General features: G+C 52.3%; 1 pseudogene; it reads right to left on the bottom strand.

Moving 5' to 3' along the window:
- The window catches only part of LOC101574139, a 150165-nt pseudogene extending 130218 nt beyond the window's left edge, over positions 1–19947 (bottom strand).
- Between the last annotated feature and the right edge of the window lie 1034 nt (positions 19948–20981).

Genomic DNA, 20981 nt, shown 5'->3' with positions numbered 1-20981 from the left:
GAGAGAGAGAGAGAGAGAGAGAGAGAGAGAGAGAGAGACAGACAGACAGACAGACAGACAGAGAGACAGAGAGAGAGACAGAGAGAGACAGAGAGAGAGAGAGAGAGAGAGAGAGAGAGAGAGAGACAGAGACAGAGACAGAGACAGAGACAGAGTGAGCGCGCGTGTGCATGAGTGAGCAAAGGAGGATCTGGGAATTTTGTCCCAGAGATGTCCATGTGGTCACACAGCAGGATATTATCACCAGACTGTCCAGAGCCAGCCAGTGCGTGGTCCATCCTCTCCAGAGGCTGACTTTCTAAGACAATTTCACTTCCTCCAAGAGGACCCATGCTCTGCTTAATTGATCCATGGAGCATGTGTAGGGATGGACGGTTCATTTCTTCTCACTGGTGGGAACAGGATTCTTAGCCTCGTCCATTCTGGATGGTGCTTTGCTGGGACAGCGCTGCCATACAGGGGTACCCAGGGCATTATGGGACTTCGATGCATCCTGACATCTGCCCACTTGGTCCTGACAACCAAGTGCCTGTGCACCTGCCCAGTTTGCACTTGCATGCTGCGCTGAACCTTCCACAGTGGCTGGGCCAGTTCTTGGTCATCCAACCCCATCAGAGAATTCCCGTGGCTCTGCATCCTCATGAGGCTGGATTTCCAGGGCTGAGCATCTAAAGGTTTGGCCTGACTCACCTGTCAAGGAAGGCTCAGAAGCCCTACACAGAAGACACTAGTGCTGGGTGGACAGCGGCGCGACATCCTGCACTCCCAGCCTCACAGATCTAGGTTTTGGAGATTGAGAGGCAGAGGCAGTTGCTCCGTGGGGACTGTGCCCTCCTGTGTTGGTGACAAAGCCCTCCATCCCCACTGTAACAGTTCTAGGGCTCGGGGATAAGGCCGCATTGTCACTTTCTAGGAGTGTTGTGTACGCTGATGTGGCTGTCAGAGCTGAATGTCACAGCTGCAACTCAGCAGTGTGCTTGACCTTGTTTCCAGCTTTGTCACCCCACTAGACCTGTCAATCAGATGAGGATCTGCTCTCCTTTTTCAGCTGGGCCTGTGCTTTGCCGCAGGCAGGGCTCCTTTTCCTTTTAGAAAACAAGCTTCACCTGTTCTGCCTATGACAGCAGACCCCTGCCTGTGTCTTCTGGGCTTATTTCCTGCAGTACTGGGGATGAACCCCGGAGCTTCATACTCACCTACGTTCCCAGCCCTTTTTATTTCTTTTGTTGTTGTTTTGAGACAGGGTCTCAGTAAGTTGCTAAGTTGCACAGGCTAGGCTTGAATTTGAGATCCTCCTGTCTCAACCTCCCAGCCTGTGGGGATGACAGGGCTGTGCCATCAGGGCCAGCTCTCCCTGGCTTTTTGAGAGCCCAGATTCCACCATGATGCTGTCCTCAGGACGGTCATCGCAGTTGCTTCCACCACCTCTACGCTGTCATCTTAACATCTTCCCACCTGTGCTCTCACTCAATCCTCCCGATTACCCTCGAAATGTGGCGGAGCAGCGCTGGTCCCTCTTCCAATGAGGAGGCGCGAACCCAAGTATGGTGGTGGAGGCACAGCCCCAGGGCCATGCTGGTTAGGGCAGTCTGGTCCCACGGGCCGCACTAACTTAGACTCTGTTCTCAAGGGAGCTCTTTCTACCACACCTTCAGATCTGCAATCCCAGCGAGCCTGGAGGAGGAAGCAGAAAGACAGGGAACTGGAGGCACTCCTGGGCAAGTTAGCAAGAACTCCTCTCAGATGAAAGAAATAGAGAGGGCTGGGCATGTAGCGTAGTGCTCCCTGGGTTTAATCCCCAGTACTGTAAAATAACAATAGCACCGAATATGGACCTCCCCCCACACACACAATTGAATTTAGCCTCTTATTCTACAGAGTAGAAGTTTTAGTCAAGTCAGTGGTCACCTCCAGGTTTCTGTCTTGATCCTATGGGTTTTAGATTCCTTCACCCCCACCCAAGGCTACTGCATGTGGAGGCCCTGCTTTGCTTGGGGATGGGGAGGGAGCGGGTTCTGCCTGCTGGGCCGGTTCTACAGGGCAGTGTCCAGCTGCCTGTCGCCTGCCCAGCCCCACTCAACCTCACCATTCCAAGACTTTTCTGGGGCTACTCACCCATTCTCTGCCACTTGGGTGTCTTTCTCAAGGGCTGTGGAAATTTCCAGACTGCCCCCTTGTGGGGGGCTTGCTGAGTGCAAAGATGGGAGCTCAGTAGCCCTCTTAGTGTCCCCACATTGGTGGGGAGAAAATTTCCAGGACCTTGTGGCCACCCATGATTGTGTCCTCTAATTTACCACAGTGGTATAGATGCACCTTCTAACATTCCTGTTCACATGATCCCTGCCAGGTGGGGTGGTACATCCCCGTCTCGGTTACTCTTCTCTCATTGCTGGGACAAATACCCGACACCCAAAATGAAGGAAGGAAAGGTTTATTTAGCTCACAGTTAATGGAGGTTTCAGTTCATGCTCAGCCGGCGCCAAGGCGGAGCGGCACATGGCAGAGAGCAACCTTTCATGGTGGCAGCAGCTCAGGCAGCCAGCCAGCCTCTCTCTGCTCCTCACATTGTAATGCAGATTACCTGCCCCAGGGTGGGTGCAGCACCCACACCCACAATAATCACAAACTCCAAGAGCCACCCCATGACTGCATGAGGCTTTGGGGGAACACCTAGACACAAACCATAACAATCCCAAATGGAGGGCTGCAAGTTCAAGTCCCACCTGGACAACTTGTGTCAAAATAAGACATTTTTTTAAAGGACTGAGGATGTAGCTCAGTGCAAAGCCGTGTTTGGTCCTCAGCATGGCCAAGCGCCACTTAAGCCCCACTGTGACCTATTAAGAGACAGGGACAGGGGATTAGGGCCTGAGGGCTTGGACCCTCTGAATAGATGAATCCCTTCATGGGTTCTCTTGAGAGTGGGCCTGTCATGCAAGGCAGTGTGGCTCTGTCTCTTGGATGTGTCCCTCCACTATGTGCTGCCGTGTGCCTCCGCTCCATCAGCACGAAGATCTTCATCACACCCAGCCCCTTGATCTCCGACCTCCTGGCCTCCATCAGGAGCTGAATCAGCCTGGTCCTCTGTTGATCAGCTGCCTGTGGCATTCAGGACAAAGACTGCATCTAGGGGTGGTGCTCCTGTCCCCACTCCTGGTCTTGGCTGAGAGAGGGAGGAAAGGTGAAGGGTTCCCTTTAGGACCAGGCTTATCCCACCCAGCCCACGGAATCGAATCCTCCAGAGACAGCCTCACCCCCACCCCCACCCCCGTGTGGTTCCTAAAAGGTTTGGTTTTCTCCAATGAAATGCACTACCTCCTAAGACCATCCGTCTGTCCACGTGTGTCACAGGCTGCTTAGGACACCACTGCCCTTTCTGACCTGTCACCCTGGCTGAGGTGCTACAGCCTGCATCTGAGGGCTTCCCTGGGCTCCCTGGAGCTGGAGCTGGAGGTCTAGCCTGTCCTCCAAAGGGGTGACACTTACCAGAACTGACAGGGTCTAGGCATTGGCAGCAAGTGCTCAGTGTGCCGCGAGGATGCTGAGCCATGGGTGGAGGGAGCCCGAGGCCCACCCTGGGGTCTGGAGTGGGGAAGGAGGAAGTGGTCATTGGGAAGATAAACTGTTATGTTAAGGGATTCAGCCATATCAGATGACCACCATAATAATTCAGCAATTCTTACTAGAGCCATAACCTATCAGTGTGGAGACTGGGAAGCAGGCACCCTGCCGCCACTCTTGTCATTTGACGTCCACACAGTGAATTTTAACAATACCAAATTTGGTTGACCGCCAAGAGGGGTTGTTTTGGTCATGCTGTTGTAGGCAGCTAAATTGGATAGAAATACCCTAGGCAGTCACACAGAGCCAGGCCCTCAAGGAGACCATACGGAAGACAAGGTGACCTTGCAACTTTGGAAGAGACAGCAGCACAGGTCTGGGCCAGACTTCAAGACAAAAAGAGTAAACAAATGCAGCCCAGCCCTCCCTAGGGATGGACACCAGGGATTGATATTCTAAATAGGTGTCAATGACCTTAAAGCCCAAAAGCATCACTAACCCAACTCCCAACAGGAAGAGACCCTGTCCCAGGTTCTTGCCCACTTCTTCTGTGACTCAGTTCCTCGTTTGGTGTTGGATTTAATCCACTTTACCTGAGCAATGGCGCTTGTCATCTCATTGGCTGACCATAGCTTTGTCTCACCTCATGCCCACCTAAGTGAGTTCACATGTTCTCCACCACCTTAGACCCGCCTCACCACATGGTTTTACTCTATAAAAATCCCTGGAAGAGACAGCTTCCTGGGTAAGCCACTTGGGTCCCCTTCTGTCTGTCTCTCGAACACAAGCCTTCTTTCCCCCCAATAAACATATTCTGCTCTTAACCTCCATTGTTCCTAAATTCATTCTTTGGCCCAGCTATCTTTCAGGTTGAGAGTTTCTCTGCCCTTTATCAAGCAGAAAGAAATCAGCAGAAAGAACATGGTCGCCAGAGCAGTCTGGTCCAGTGTCCCAGGAACACAGAAAGCTCAGCAGACTCAGGAACAGTCCCAAATAATCCAGGAATCACTCAGGCCACCTCCAAGTCCACGGCTGAGGCCGAGGTAGGAAGGCTCCCTGCGAAGGCAGGTGGTCATCTGCGAGGGTTGGGGTGGAGAGGTGGCCGGGTGCCTGCCGGCCCTGGAGGTCTGCAAGGAGCTGGCTCTTCCTGGTCACCCATCCAGGCCCCGAGTGACCACATACCTTCTGGGATCACAAAGCTTGCTTGGGGCTGGGGTGTGGCCCAAGCGAGGTGCGGCAGCTGTGGTTCTGCCGGGTCCTCGTCTGGCTGTTCCTTCCCTCTCGCCCTGTGACCAGCAGGGCTTTATGGGCTCCGTGGCTTGGTGTTTTCACACTGACCTTGCAGGCGGAGGAGGGCACTGCCGTCTGTGGCTTTACGAGTTTCATTTGCATTTCCCCGATAAGCAATGAAACAGCCCATCCTCGATGTTTATAGCCGTGCTGGGGAGCTTCTTTGTGAAGAGCCTGTTCCAATAACATTTTATACCCTTTATTTGCATAAATTACATTCTGTCCCCATGGTGCATCTGGCCCTCTCCCTGGAGAGTTGCTCTTCCTTCCTGCTCCAAACTCAGGAGTCTTCAGGGGACCAAGCAGGCCCGCAGTACTCCGCATCTTCAGCACCAGAATCCCTGGGCGATGTCTGCCCCCTTGTAGTCTGTTCCAGGATCTTCCTGCTTAAGATGTCTTAAAAGCCCAGGTGTGCCTATGTGCGTACGCATGTGCGTACCCGTGTGCACGTGTGTATGCATGCGTAGCTCAATGGCACAGTGTAGCCAGCATCAGCAAGGCCCCGGGACTCCGCCCTCTGTGATGTGAAGGGCAGGAGAAAAAACAGGTGATCTGTTCTAAAATTCAGAGAACAAGAAACCTAAGTTGTCCAAGATCAGGGGTCCAGTGTGAGCCTCGGGTGAAGGGGACACATGACCGCGGCTTCACTGACTGCTCAGCGTGGGCATCCGAGCCCAGGGAGGGGCCCACCTCACCTTCCGTGGCTCCCTGCCCGAGACCCAGAGTCTCCAGGAAAGGCTGTAAACTGCATTAGTCCTAGAGAAGAAACTGAAGCAGCTCGCGTGGAGAGCAGGCTGGCCGAGCCGGGGAAATTAGCCAGTGATGGTAGATGGCACCTGGCAGCTGCTGAAACAGGCTACTCTGCAGGAGATAGAGACAGAGACACAGCAGAGATGGAGAGGAAGGTGACTGAGAGCTTACTGACAACTGAGGTTTGTGTGAGCCATAGAAACCTGGTCACTTGCACCTCCCTAGAGAGTAGACCGGGCCCTCAGCCCAGCCCACCGACTAGCTTCTTGAGTCTCATCACGGCAAAAGCGTTTCCAGGTGCGTAGGAGGCATAGGCAGATGTACCAGGCTGAGCTAGAAAGAGACAGAGCTAGGAAAAGCCTCTGGCTAGGGTGCCTCAAGGGGCTTCTTCCCCTGCAGCTCAGGGGTGCAGATGGCCACTCCAGAAAGCACGATGCCAGGAGTGGCTGAGGTGGGCCATGAGCTGGTGGTCCCTGCCTCAGCTCTGGCTCCCACAGCTCTTGAGGGACCCAGTGGCCTGAGGGACATTCATCTCCCAGATGACAGCTTGCACTGGAGGAGTGCTGGTCCAGTTCCCATCACAGGGAATGGCTCCTGCTTGGGGGAAGGTGACCTTCTCCCAGGGTGGTCTGCAAGGCCCTGCTGTCCCCGGAACCCAAGATGAGGGGAGGCTTAGAGTCTTGGTGTCGTTCCTGGGGGTCTGGACCTGGATGTTGTGAAGCATGACAAGTGAGCGTCCCTGCACATCCTGAAAAGTACTTTAGCTGCTCTTGTCCTGGTGTCCTCAGTCTTGAGGAGGGTGAATGAAGCTACATACATTTGGGGCGGATAAACCTTGCATGACAGCTGCTCCTGCAGTAACTACCACAGCTCCGGGCTGAGCTGAGCAGCGCCCTGGCCAAACCCAAAGTTTTCAGGTAGGAAGCAAGACCAAAAACTGAATTTCTCCTTTCTACTTATCTTTATTACTTTTATCCTGCCTCGGGTACCCTGTGATCCATTCTTGAACATAATCAATGCAAGAAAGGAAGGAAGAAAGAGAGAAGAAAGTTTAGCAACACCGAACTAATTTAGACTAATTTGAATCTTTGTTGGATTATTTTGAATAACATGCCAGAAAAAGAATTCATTCATAATACATTCAAAACCTCCTTTTAAAAATTCTTTCCCCAGCGCAGGCATGGTGGTGCAGATCTGTAATCTCAGCACTTGGGAGGCCAAGGCGAGAGGAATGCAGTGAGTTGGAGACCAACCTGGGCTACACAGTGAGTTCAAGACCAGCCTGGACTGTGCAGAGAGACCCTGTATCAACCCTCCCACCCCCACAGAAAGTCTTTCCCTAGTTCTTTCATTAGTACACAGTGCCACACAGTGACACTTTTCTTTCATACTCAAAGAAGGTAAAATAATCTTTTGTTCAACCTTCATGTGTTTTTTTAGCCCTTTAATTTTTTACTCATTCCCTAAAGTTTTTCTTTTTATCTGATCTTCTCCCCTTTTGGAACTCCCTCCTTTCTGCTGTGACGGACACTTCCCTGTCTGCTGGCCCTTGTCATTGGTCCCTAGCCACAAGGAAGAGGCTGAGGAATCGAGTAGCCAGGACTCCTCCTCAAGGGTAGAAAGAACCTGTCTTGTCAGCTGTGCCTGTCATCCTAGAACTCTGGGAAGCTGAGGCAGGAAGATCAAAAGTTTTAGCCCAGCCTGGGACTGCAGTTCAGTGGAAAGGCCCTGCGTTCCATTCCAGGAGGGCAGAGAGAAGTCCACACCAACTGAGTCCTCTCCAGTAAGGAAGAGGAAGGAGGTCGTGCCTCCGCTCAAGCTGCCTGTGGCAGATGTCAGCTGGTGGGCAACTTGTTACACCCAGCTGAACTGAACTCGCACGGTGCTGGGTGTGGGAGGCCACCTGAAGGCTGTTGCCAGAGGTATGAGAGGCAGAGCTGGAGAAGCTGTTTGGAGCAGCTCTTGGAGTTGGATGTGCCGGTTCTCTTGGGCCGTGCTGCTGGGTGACCTTATCATGCTGGCTTTCCTGGTGAACTTGGCTGTTCTTGTCAGAGGAGGAGCTCGGCACCTCGTTGTTGCTGAGAATGCTTGTGGTTCACTTTGGGGGAGCTCTGGTCCTACCTTGAGCATTTTCTGATGGGAACTCAGCTTTCTACATCATCAGAGGAGTTGGGGACCTCACTGCTGCTGAGGATGGCTGTGGTACTTTCCGGGGAGCTCTGGTTCTTACCTTGAGCATCACTTCCTGGCTCCAGTACAGATCCCTGAGCCTGCTAGCACAGATCTTTCACTTCCCGGCACAGACTTTCTAGCTTCCGACACTGAACTTCGGGCCTTCCCAGTGCAGATCCGTGAAGTAGGCCTGCATGCGACATTGTCATGGGCTGTAGGCCTCCAGCTGGACTCGTGGGAGGTATTGCCATGAGCTCTAGGTTTTCAGCTGGACTCGTGTAGGATATTGGGATCCAGGCCCTCAGGTGGATTCTCTGGATTTAGTGTGTGGACAGATTGCCTGCACTCTTTGCGTATGATTCTCTGGGTGATTCATTATAAAATAATCTTAAAATGTATGTCCTGTATTGTATTGTTTCCTTTGCAAAAACCCCAAACCTTGACGCTGCCTATCTTAACTCCTGTCTTTCTCGGCTCTGGATCCACACACATCAGTATGTTTTTGAGCTTTTTAGAAAGGGAATAAGTGACTTTCGGGTAGAGGAGATCTCTCTTGCTTGAGTCTTGCAAGTAAGGGCATTCAGTGCCTGAGTGCCACGGCAACTCGATTTGAGCTTTCTCCTGGCTGAGGTCTGAGGATGGGGCAGGGACTGTGGGAGGGCTGCGGGTGATTTGTGGGAGGACTCAGCATACTGCTGTGTTCATGGTGGTGAGTTACCGTGTGAGGGCCTATGGGGCAAAAATCAGCAGGGGGCAGAGGCTGGGGTAAGGATTGGTAGGAGACCGGCTGAGACCACCAGCTCACATAAAAGCAACATGGCGTGGAATGTACTGTGCCCTGGGTGCAGGCAGGCAGAGGGCACAAAGGCTGCCTGTGTGGAGCAAAGAGAAGAGGGCTGTTTTTATAGGGCTTGAAAGAAGGGGAGGGGCATGAGATGGGAAGGTGTTGGTGGACATCAGTGGTCCAAGTTCTCTGGATGCTTGTGCCTCGGGGCAAAGTCCATGAGGCATCCCAGGTGAATGTTTGGGTGTCTTTAGATGTCTGGTTATCTGAAAGATTCCATGTTCTGTCTTTTTTTTTTTTTTTTTTTTTCATCCTTGTTTTGAAGGGCACCCAGGCTGAGCTGAGCACAATGCCCCTGCTGGCAGACAGATTGGGTGTCATGTGAGTCACGTCCAGGTCAAGCCCTCCAGCTGGCAAGTTTGGAAGAAACTGGGTGCATGCTCATAGAGGCCCTGTCCAGTGGTGTTACATGGGGCACATGTCACTTCCCAGTGCGAGCTATGACAGCCCATGTGACCTGTCATCTATGCGGTAGGCTCATCAGTGCCAGGGGTTTTTACTGGGACTGTTCAAGTTGGCACCAAGGAGCTTGGGGTGAACAATTCCAGGAGCTACTCTGCCAGGGAGCCCAGGAGCCCTGGATCCCCTGGACCCTGGAGCCTGCCTTTCCAGGTCCTGTGCAGCCCAGCTGGTAATCAGCAAAGACAGTCCATGTGGCATTTAAGTTATGGCTCTGGCAGCCCCACGCAGCCAGGCAGTCTTCATCCCACTTGGAGAAGAAAGCAAGGCTCAGAGGGACAGGGGGCTCTTGTCCAAGAGCTAAGTGGTGGTACAGCCCAGACATGGCATGTGTGACATTACGGAGCGTGACATCCTCATCCATGCCGCCACGCTGCCACCTGATGCTGCTGCTGTTTCCATACCTAACAAAGAGTCCACATTTACTGAGGCCTTTCTGGGGGCCAGCTTTGTTTGAAGTTTTTCCTACATCAGCTCGTTGAGGTCTTACCCTGTGAGACCTTGTGTTTGTTACTGTTATTACCTATCTTCCCTGGGCCACCCAAAGAAACTGAGGCACAGAGGTCCTGAAAAGCTGTACACAAGGTCATAAGAATCAGGACCAAGTGCTGGTGTCTGGTCCAGATGCTGTGCTGAGGGTTTTGTGTGCTCATCAAAGTGCTGTGAGATTGTTATGATGTCTTTATAGAATAGATCTGCAACAGACCCTGGATCTGAGTAGAAGGATTTGGGGGTGGCTGTCTGATTGGAAGGGGGCTGAGGTGTGTACAGTTCTTTACCTAAGAATGATGATGTCCATAACAGAGAAAGGGGCGGTGGCCCCGAGGGAGTAACTGTCATTTTCAAAAATTTATTTATTGGGCTGGTGAGATGGCTCAGTGGTCTAAAGCACCTACTTAGAACAAGCTTAGCAAAGCACAGGGACCGCGGTTCAATCCCCCAGCACCACATGCCAGCCAGCCCTGCCCCCTGGTGGGCTGAGCTGGCCACACACACACAATAAATAAATAAATAAATAAATAATAAAAAAAATTTATTTATTTATTTGGTATATGGCCTCACTATGCAGCTTAGACTCACAGTGACCCTCCTCTCTGAGCCTCCCTCATGCTAGGATTACAGATGTGTGCCATTGTGCCCAGTTTCAGGGCTGGCACAGCATATAGTACTGGGGATGGAACTCAAGACCTTGTGCTTTCTAGTCAGGCGCGTAGACTATCAAGCTGTCTCTGCAGCCTCTCATTCCCAGTTAGTAGCTGAGACTCAGACACAGCATTCACAGGCAACCCTGTCTTGGCAGGCACATTGAACTGCAGGGAGAATGAACTGGAGGTGGATCTTAATGGGGCAAACTTGGCTCAAGGAGGGAATCAAAAAATGCAGGAGATGCCAGGCATAGCATAATCCAAGCTACCTGGGAGGTGGAGGCAGGAGGATTGAAAGTTTGATCCCAGCCTGGGCAACTCAGTGAAACCCTATCTCTGATTAATACATAAAAAAGAGGTAGGGGTGTTCTCCAGTACTCCCTAGGTTTATTCCTCTGTACTGAAGCAGAAAAGGAAAGAAAAGAGAGAAAAGCTGCAGTTCTAGGCTGATGTCAGGCTCCAGGAGTTGGGCAGGAAGAGGCCCAGATCCTTCGGCAGAGGCGACACACAGTTTATTCACCAAGTCCAGAAACAGCCAAGCAAAGGGCATATTTATCTCAGGTCTCCTATGACAGCTGCCCACTTCCAGTGGGGGGCTGCACCCTCTATACCTTCTCCCTCAGTCTCTGTCACCACCTCTGTCCCGCCCACCAGAAGAAAGGGCTTCTGGGAGCAGGGACTCCTTGGAGTTTTTGTCTGAAAAGGAGGTGGTGTGGAACCAGCTACACTGCAGAGGCCAAGAATTTATCCAAGCCCTGAGCGGCAAACTCACAACCTAGTGGAACGGCTGCAAGGACCAGCAAGGGAAGCAGATTAGAAGGCCCTGTGCTCGGCCCTCGGCCACCTCCATGGCCTGTTCCTGCTCCTGGGTGCTCTGTAGCCCACACACTGTACTGTCCTGAAGTGACAGCTTGTAACACCCCCTCTCCCCGCATTAGAAAGAATCCACGCAAGTGTTGGCTGTGCAGATTCTAGAAAGTAACGCTGTGTGTTTTTGCGCAAACAACACAATGCCATAGTGTAGAGCTTATTTTTGTGGTAGAATTGACTTTCATTGAGAGCATCAGGTGCTCTGAAGAGATACTGAAGCTTTCCTGTTACATTTCCTTGTGGCTGAGAAAGAAACTACACACAGGGGCAGAGACTGCCCACTAGGATTTGCAGAGTGCCAAAGTTGCCAGTCCTTTCACCAGCTGGGGCACCCTAGGTGACTTGTTAGGAGGAGGGACCCTGCTGAGAGGCAGGCTGTGGGCGTGGCTGAAGGCTGCTCCGCCCCTCCCGGCTCCTCCCTTGATTCTCCCGCTACTTCCAGGCAGGTGGAGAGCGGAACTGAGCACTTTCCCGTCCGTGGCCCTCTGCCATGCCACGCTGCCTCGGAGCCAGCCAACTGCGGACTGTAACTCCGAGCCCAGATAAACCTTTCCTCCTTGTCTTAGTTACTTTTCTCCCATGACTGAGACATAACACCAGACACCCAAGGCTAACCGGGAAAGGTTTGTTTAGCTCAGTTTGTAAAGGTTTCAGTCCACACTCGGCTGGCTCTGAGGCAAGGAGGCTTCACAGAGACCAGTTCATGGCGCCTGTGAGACGGCACAAGCAACAAGGGAAGAAGACACTATATTCTGTGCAGGCTCCTACTTTAGAGCAGGTGTAGCACTTACACCCTTAATCCCAGCAGAACTTCGTCAGCCAATTGGTGGACTGACTGAGTAATCATAGACCCTTAATCCCAGCATCACACTCTAGATTTAACCACCTCTGAAGAAGCTCTGACTGCTTGAAGCTTTGGGGGAGGCACACAGAAACAAACCATCGCACTCCTTTAAATTGTGGGTATCTGGTATTCTACCCAGCCACAAGGAGAGTAGGTAAGACACAGGTTCACACCTTTGGCCCGGTGACTCCAGCTCTCTAGGCCTCAGTTTCTGAATCAGCAAAATGAAAGCAAGCACATTCCTCAGGACTGGCTCAAAGGGACCCTCGAGGGCCAGCATGGGGCTCTGCAGCATCAGGCACTGGACAGCACGGGCCAACAGTGGGTACTGCTCCTGTCCCTGTAACAGTGCAGTGACTTTGGAGCACACAGTGGGAGCGGGTTAGTACCAGTGTAGGAAGTCTGGTCTGAGGTTCATCTCTGAGGAGAACAGTACACATTTGCTGTAGCCATATCGTCTCCCCTTTCCCTTTCCATTCCCTTCAGATAAAGGACCTTCCATTCTGCAGCCTTCCCACTGGGAGAGAAGCCCACTCTGCCTGCTCGTGTAGTGGGCTCTGATTGGTTTATGGGATGCACTTTCCTGCCCTGTAATTGGCTTACAACCAAACCTGTGATTTTTAAAGGCCCAATGAGGGCAAATCCTAAGGATGCGCCTGTGGAAAGGAGTAGCTAGGTGTGGTATAGGGAATGTTTTGGGAATTGGCCTCAGGGGCTTGGGTAAGCCTCTGGATCATCCAGTGCAGGAGCTGGCTCTTAACCACACTTTCTAGTTACATGATATAAATGTTCTGTATTGCATTTTGTGGCTACTTGCTTCTGAAACCATCCTGTCACGGTACATTGTTTTGCCCTGATGCTACAACTGAGCTTCCTCCCCATTTAGTGTTTTGTTTTGTTTTGTTTTGTTTTGTTTTGAGACAGGATCTAGCTAAATTTTCCAGATGGGTCTCAAACTTGCGATCCTCCTGCCTCAGCCTCCTGAATAGCTAGGATTCTAGGCATGCAAGACTCTGCCTGCCCCTTCTATTACATGCAGGCTCGCTGCCCCAGGGCAGTTGTAGCGCTCACACCCTCAAGCCTTGCCAGAATGCTGCCAACCAATGAGCATTCTCCCACTTGTGTTTGTCTCCATGATCTACTTTCATTTATGAAAAAATAAATTTTTATGACAAAAATGATAAGAGAATAACAATACTTAGGTCTGTGTCTTGGATTCTGAGCAACTACTCGGAAGGTGATGGTACACCGTGTACTACATGCTTCCGTCAGCGACGCTCACGTCCTCCCCTGGAGAGAGCCGCAGCCTCTTATTATTGTCCGTGTTCCTGGTTTCTGGGCAGAGTCTGGGACATCACAGATGATTAATCATTTGTTCAATTCACAGACATGACTGTTGCCTCCTGGAACTTTCCGACTCACTGAAAAGCGAGACACATGGTTATGAATCTAAATAAGACGTGAGACAAGCCATAATCATATCCCAGCGTGAGTCCTGCAAGCAACTAACATTGTCAGAGCTAATCCACCTTGAAGCGGCCGAAGCGCTATTGCAAATGAACAGGCAAACAGCAGATAATAGACCTGTTCGTGTGGATCGGCTGGCCTTTGGTAATGATCCAGGGGCACGGCGGCTTCTCCTTAAAAGCTAAGTGGGAATTATTACTTAACTTCCAAAAAATGGGTGACGGGCCCTAAGCAAGTTGTCACTTAGAGTACTTGTGGCCCAGATGGAACAGAAAATTGGTTGCTTATGGCTTGCACGCACCAAGAACTGATGTGTTTGCGTGCATGACCAATGCAGGGATAGGGGACTCTCTGGGCACACAGAGGAGGTAGGCAGACCCTGCACCTCCATCTCTGTGTGCTGCCTTGCTCCCTGTCGGTTTCATTCTCCTTCTCTGTCTGGGAGCAAGTTGGTGCCAGCGGTTCCCACTGCAGATCCTCCAGAGGTCACATAACTGGGAAAAGGCCGGGTCCCCTTCTCCCTCGCTGACCCAAGCACTCACCTGGAATCAGCTGCCATGGCCAGCGGGCTGTTGGTGTATCGAGGAGCCCAGGCTTTGGTCATCTTCTTCACCCCATTGGCAGTTCTAGGTACCGGGGTGCTGTGCTCTGAGAAAGGTAAGTGGCTGGAGACAGAAGCAGGACAGTGCATGGGAAGAGCACAACAGTGGCCCTAGAGCCAGGGCCAGCCAGACGTTTATAGACAGGAATGCATTTTTCAGAAATGCCTTCTTTCCAAGGCAGAGCTTGCTGCTGGGTCCTCCTGGCAGCCCTGGCACCTGCACAGGGCCCAGCACATAGTAGGCAGGCAGTCTTGTGTGGACACAGATTCTCGCAGTCCCCCCATTCCCTTAGCTGTCTAAGACTTGCTTCCGAGACTGAAAGTAGCCTTAGGGTTGACTCTGATCACCCAGCACCTTAGGGCTTATGCCTGGCAAACAGTAGGTGCTCAGCTGTTTCTGGTACCTTCACCCCTACTGTGCACTTCGAACCACCAAAGAAGAGTCTGCGGCCCCCTAAGTTCCTTCCATAGAGTCAGCACAGCCCAGGTATGACATGCGCAAAGCCAGCAGTGGTGGCCACTTCGCTCTGAGTGGCCCCTACTGAGTGCTTCCTGGCTGCTCAACTCTGCCAAGTGCGATCTTTTAACAAATCTTCCAACAACCCTTCAGGGCAGGTGACATCTTCCTCTAGGTGGGTAGCTGACATGTGGAGGTAGTTATTTGCTCCTTTCCTTAGAGCAGAGGCTGACAAACTACACACAGCCCACCATCTGTTTCTGTAAAGTTTTTCTGGTGCACAGAGATAACCTGAAGGTCCACAGCTGCTGCTTGTGCCGTGGCACAAGTGGAGCACTGTGACCGAGCCTGTGTGGCCACAAAGCCCCAAATGCATGCTGCCTGCTTTCTGGACCTTCAGAGAAAATATGTGCCCCAGTGAGAGAGGGTTGGATCTGCATTTCAGGGCAGCTGTCTGGGGGCTGAGTGGAGGGTTGCCGGAGCAGAGGCAGGGAACACTGTGAGGAGCCTGCTAGCCGAGGAGAGAAGCAGGCAGAAAACCGGCTGCCTTGAGTCAGAGATCCCAGGAGAGCCGAGCCTGTCACTCTTTCTGAGAAGCTGACAGGAGAGTTGACACCTGTCATACGGAGGGGCCTTTAGGGGTGATTCATAGCCTGAGCTGAGTTTCCCCTGTGAGGCGAGGCTGGGGGCAGGGCGTCCTCCAAGGGCCTGCTTCCTGGAGTCGTCTCCTGTGGAGGATGCAGCAGGCATGCGCTTGCCCGTCAGGGGAGCTCGGCCCTGGGCTCATCTGAAGTGCACACAGCTTCCAGGGAGCAGGCCTGAGGTGGCCCAGGACAGGGCCACATGGCCCTCAAGAAGGTTAGGCACGTCCTCTTTTTCCTCCAAAGATATGACCTGCGCCTCAGATTTCTTTTTTGCCCTGAAATCTCTTGAAGCAGGCGGGCACCTCCAGCACACGGTGATCAGGAGCCCCCGGGGGGCAGAGCTGGTCCTCTAAGGAAGCTTTCTGCCACTGCCAGCCGTCACGGGTGGGAAGGCTGCCGCTCAGAGTCACGGTACCACGTGGAGTGATGGTGGTGAGGCTGGCACAGGCTCCAGCTGGCAGAGCTGGCAAGGTGGGGAAGCCAGCTCCTGTCTCTGTGGCAGCCATTCTGCCCCCCGTGGCTGTCACTTCACACTTCTCCCTGAGCGAGCTGCTAATACCTGCTCTATGAGTCAGAACATTTTAGTGGCAACTGACAGCTCAGGCCAAACTGGCTTAAGCAGAAAGGGAAATTACGGAAAATTTCAGGAGTGGATTCTACTTCAGGCAAATCTGGATCCAGGCGCTCAAAGGGTGTCTTTAGAGGTCTGTCTCTCTTTGCCTCTGGGCTTGGCTGTCCCTCCCTATCCTGTGGGGACATGGCTGTAAGCTCCTGGTTTATATCTGCTAGCTTGGCATTCTTAACAGAAATACTAATTAAGACAGCTAATTAATTTATAGTAGCAGCCCTGGGATTCGGTGTCCCTGGACCCAGTGGAGTCATATGACCTCTGCTAACCAATCACTGTGTCCAACATGATGCTGCATTCTCATTGGCCAAGGCTGGGTCACATGCCCATCCCTGGGGTGAGGAGGGGGCAGCTCCTTCCAACCTGCAGGGACCCACTATGGGGGAGGAGTGGCTCTCCAAGCAATTTGGTACCATGGTGCTGGGAAGGGTATGACAAGCAGTGGAAATAGCAGATGAGAATTGTGTTGGACAGCTCTGAGAACAGAGCTAGGAAAACAGCACCTGTGAGCTGGACCGACTTGCACAAAAGACAGAAGTTACATGTAAGAGCCTCAGGACTGTCACCTAACAAGGCAGCCACTTACGCAGGCTTAGGCGGGGGGATGTGGGTCGAGGGGCTGAGTTTTTGTATGAAGCAAGAGTAGAAGGTTCCATATAAGCTCGGGGTAGGGTTGGAGGAGCTCCCTTCCTTCTCTCTTCTGTTCTACCTTTCCTCTTTCCCCCGTTTTCCATGCCAGGCATGCCGCTGGGGACCAGGAACGGGGCATAAAGCTAAATAGGACAAAAAGGCTCCCTGCCTCAGTGTATTTGCCCTGCTGCGTGCGAGCTAGATAACAAACAGATAAGAAAGAAAAGGTCATTGTACAAGGTGGGTGTGGTGGCCCAGGCCTGTAATCCCAGCACCTAGGGGGCTGAGACGGGAGAGTCACAAGTTCGAGGCCAGCCTGGGCTACAGAGCAAGACCCCAAAAATAAGTAACAATCTTGGTGTGAGGAGCTGGGACACATCTGCAGGGTGGGTGGCTGTGCTCACTAGTGTTAGGGTTTAGAGCTAGATCATCCTGCTAAAGTCTCTTTTTAGGTGGGACCTTATGGGAAGGGGTGAGCACTGGGAGTGTGCGTGGACACGCCTCCCTTCTTGCTCTCTTTCTGGCTGCCTGGAGGTGAGCAGCTGACCTCAGCCAGGGCATTTCCTTCTTGGTACAGATGGATGATGGGCTGAACCCACTGAGACTGTGAACCACAGCAAACCCAGCTTCCTTGAAATCTCGGATGTCAGATATTTTCTCGGCACATGAGAAAGGTGACTAATTCAAATGGGGTGATCAGGGAGGTGACACTGAGCCTGGTGACTCTGAGGCAACAGGAGTCCCCAGGGCTTAGGAAACAGCCATGGCACCCAGCATGGGATCACACTAGAGACAGGAGCAACAAACAGACTGATCCCATTTTATAGATGAGGGCACCAAGACTGAGAGAAGTGGCTTGAGGTCTGTGGTCCAAGGACTGTGGCCTGCTGGCCCATAGGGGAGCTTGTTTGAGCTTATGTTTGAACACAGGTCTTTGTAGCTCCTAAACTCTCCTCTCCCAAAGAGCTGCCAGCGTTGGTAGTGACAACCAGAATAAACTGTGCTCTGCCGCCCTGAGGGAGGAGCATGCAGTGACTTATCACCTTCCTTCCCTGCCTGCCACCTTGCTTTCCTTTCTTACTCTCCACGTTTCTGAACTGGCACTGGCTGGTATTTAAGTAACCCATGGCAGATGGGGTGGGGGTGGGGAGAAGGGTAGAGGCTGGGCCCACCTGGCTGCTGAGGCAGGCAGGGGCCAGGCCAGGTGCCCCCACCAAGAGGGTGACAGGACACACAGCTGGGACCCCCACCTCCCGCTCCCGAGGCCGCAGTGCAGCAGGAGGGTGGAGTGATTTTCCTAGCACATAAATGTCACTTCGCTTCACACCTTCCTTTTTTATCAGTGTGGTGGAAAGTGGCTGCTATCTCCAAAGGAACCGCTCTGGCCTCCTCCTCCAAGTGCCACCAGTTGGTCCTGAGTGAGGCTTAATAGCAGAGAATATTTATAGTCCGCCACCCGCCCCATTTTGGATCCCAAGAGATCCGAGCTGGGCATGTGAGGGTGGCAGAAGCCTGGTGTCCCAAGTGCCTGTACCATGCGTGATGGGTGCTCTGAGCGCCCAGGGTGGGGTGGCAGGCCCCCCATCCCAAGACTGGACTCGGCTCCTGATGTGTCCTTCAGGAGCAAGTGCTGCTCTGTGGCTGATGCATCCTGGAAGGTAGATGTGTGCTGTCAGCTCCAGGGACAGTGCCTCGGGTCTCTTACAGACACCTTGCCTCTGCCTTGTGCCTTTTCACTAGGGATGGAGTCACCCCATTTTTAGGAGGGACCAACACCCAGGCCTGGTCAATTAGCATAGACTTCCTTTGATCCACTTGGCTGATTCAGACATGAAGAAACACTCCTGAGGTCGGCCAGCAAGATTTGGGGGGATTTGGGTGTGAATTACTAAAAAAGAGAGGTCGTCCTGTTGGGAAGCGGCTGAGCAGGTAAGGGGGAAGCCAGGGACAGTCCCTTGGGGGAATTTGCTTTGCTATGGGGTCACAACACAGGAAAGTAAGGGGACAGGTGGGATGAGGGAGGGCCGCAAGACACAGCCCAGCCCAGCCCCTGGACTCGGCCCATCCTGAAGTGACTTGGTTTTGGGGGTCACGATCCAGGGACCCAAGAAAGATGCTCAGAGTGTGAAGGCCAGAGCTGGCTGCTGGGCCACAGCTGTCAGTGTGCATGTGTGTGCATGCATGTGTGTGTGTGTGTGTGTGTGTGTGTGTGTGCAGGTGCATGTGTGTACAGAATTCTGGGATCACACAGTGATAAGGCCTTTGGGTCCCTCCTTTGCAACACAGACATGGTCCTCCAGGGTCGCTCTTGGGCCGAGGCTTGCTCTACTATCCACCCAGCACCGCATTGTGACTTGGCCAAGCATGAACTGAGGATGGAGCAGGCACAGGGATGGACAGATTCTGTCCCTGGCACCTCCTTTGTCCTGCAGTGACTGTGCTGAGCCTGCCTAACCCTGAAGGGCTCCCAAGCCTTGCCAGCAGGCTAAGGATGTGGACATAAGGACTCAGTGTGCGGCCCTCAGCCTGGCACACAGGGGCGGACAGTGGGCATCCGCCAGCACTGGGTCATCCAGGCCCCTTGGGGGTGGAGCTGTGCGGGGAGAGAGCAGCTCACATTTTAAAGGGAGTTGTGTAAACAGCTCGTTTCTACATTGCGTGGTTGATGAGAGGACAAGCAGATTCCAGGAAGGAGAGCCCAGAAGGTATCTGACCACAGGAGGCAGCAGGGAAGGCCGCCTGGAGGTGGGGGCTGCTGAGCTGGGTTTTGAGGACTGAACAGGAATTGGTTCTAAAAGAACAGACATTCAGCACTAGAAAGGGGTAAGAACAGACAAAGGCTGATCAAAAAAATACAGTGCATTTTTTAAAAATTTATTTTTTTTATAGTCTCACTATACAGTTCCGACTCAGTGATCCTCCTTCCTCCTGTCTCAGCCTCCCCAGTGCTGAGATTACAGATGTGTGCCACGCCTGGTCTCAGCGGCTGGCTCAACTTGCCTGGGGGTCCAGCTCGGCATGCAGTACCAGAAATCGAACCTGGGTCCTTGTGCTTGCCAGGTAGGTGCTTAGACAGCTGAGCTAACTCTCTGGCCCCAGTACGTGTTTATTTTATTTTTGCATTTTAGGGAAGGGTCCACAGGGTGTTCAGGGTCTCACTACTAGATCAGACTCATGATCCTCCTGTTTACAGCCTCCCAAGAGCTGAGATTACAGGTGCAAGCCAACACGCCCAGTCTCGATTATCTCAGCGAGCCCTGGGGGTGGGGCCAGCACTGCAGACCCAGGAATCAAACCTTGGCCCCTACGCCTTCTTGCAGGCACTTTAATCCACTGAGCTATTTGGCTGGCCCTTGGAGTAAATATTCAAATTAAACCCTTTTTTAAAAATAACTTTCTGGCAAGTGTGAGGTCCTGAGTTCAATACCCGGTACCACCAAAATAAATAACAAATAAATAAAAATAAAAAATTTTTGGAATAAGTTTAGACTTTGGGAAGTTGGCAGACAGTCCCCACATGCTCCTCACCTGAAGCCTTTGCACCACCATCACCACCATCAGACCGCCTTTCTCTGTGGTCACCATCTTCCGTCACCACAGTGCCCTGGTCACAGGTGCGAGACCGACCTGGCACATGTGGCAGGCTGACTAGTGGCCCCCAAATATGTCAACATCTCAGGCCTTGGAACCTGGAAATAGGTCGCTTGGATGGCAAAGGGACTCTGCAGACGATGGGGAGGTGATCCTAGGCTACCTGGGGAACCCCAATGTCATCACGAGGATTGAGCTTTATGGAGTATCACAGCGGCACTCATGAGAGGGAAGAAGACAAGGCCAAGGGAGAAGAGGGAAAGACACTGAGGAAACAGGTGAAAGGGGTGAGGCCTTCATATTTTGAAGGTGGGGGAAGGGGCCACAGGCCAAGGACTGTAGGCAATCCATGCATGTCACAGAGACTGGAAATGGGTTCTCCCCAGAGCCTCAGAGGAGCCCAGTGCTGCTGCCACCATGACTTTAGTCCAGTGTGACCCACCTCGACCTCCAAAACTACAGCATCATGAAGTCATATTCCGTTTGTAGCCAGCCATTATAGCAGCTAAGGTGAGCAGTGCGGCATGTCGCTGCTGACTCAGCTGCAGTCTTTTCTGACTGGGGAACGGGGCCTCTGCTTCCTTCTGTGGACAGAAATGCCTCACACCTGAACCACAGAAGCTTGAGCTGGTAGAAGTGGGAAGAGGAGAGGGCCACTGCCTCCTCTCAGATGTCTGAAGGCAGGAAACTGCTCGTGCAATTCAGCTGCTCGAGACTGACAGCAGGGATCCGTGCCTTTTCTTCTATTACGGTTTTCTACTTTGCCTTCTCCAGCATTTGGTTTTTTCTTTTTTTAGCCTCGCCTCATGACCATAAGATGGCTTTGCACCTCCAAATCTCACATCTTTGCTCAAGGTAGGAAGAAGGCAAGCCAGCCTTAGCATGCATTTGTTTTGTTTTTCATAATTTTATTGAGAAACAAATAGCAATGAGAGAGTTTCAAATCAAATTGGAGGGACAGTTTCAATAATTAACACATTGCATACATTCTTCCTAGTGGTTAATTGCTGTACAAGATGCAAACATGA

The sequence above is a fragment of the Octodon degus genome, unplaced genomic scaffold (genome assembly GCF_000260255.1).
Source record: "Octodon degus isolate 3935 unplaced genomic scaffold, OctDeg1.0 scaffold00077, whole genome shotgun sequence".
Taxonomy (NCBI): Eukaryota; Metazoa; Chordata; class Mammalia; order Rodentia; family Octodontidae; genus Octodon; species Octodon degus.
This window is presented reverse-complemented; position numbering and strand designations above follow the sequence as displayed.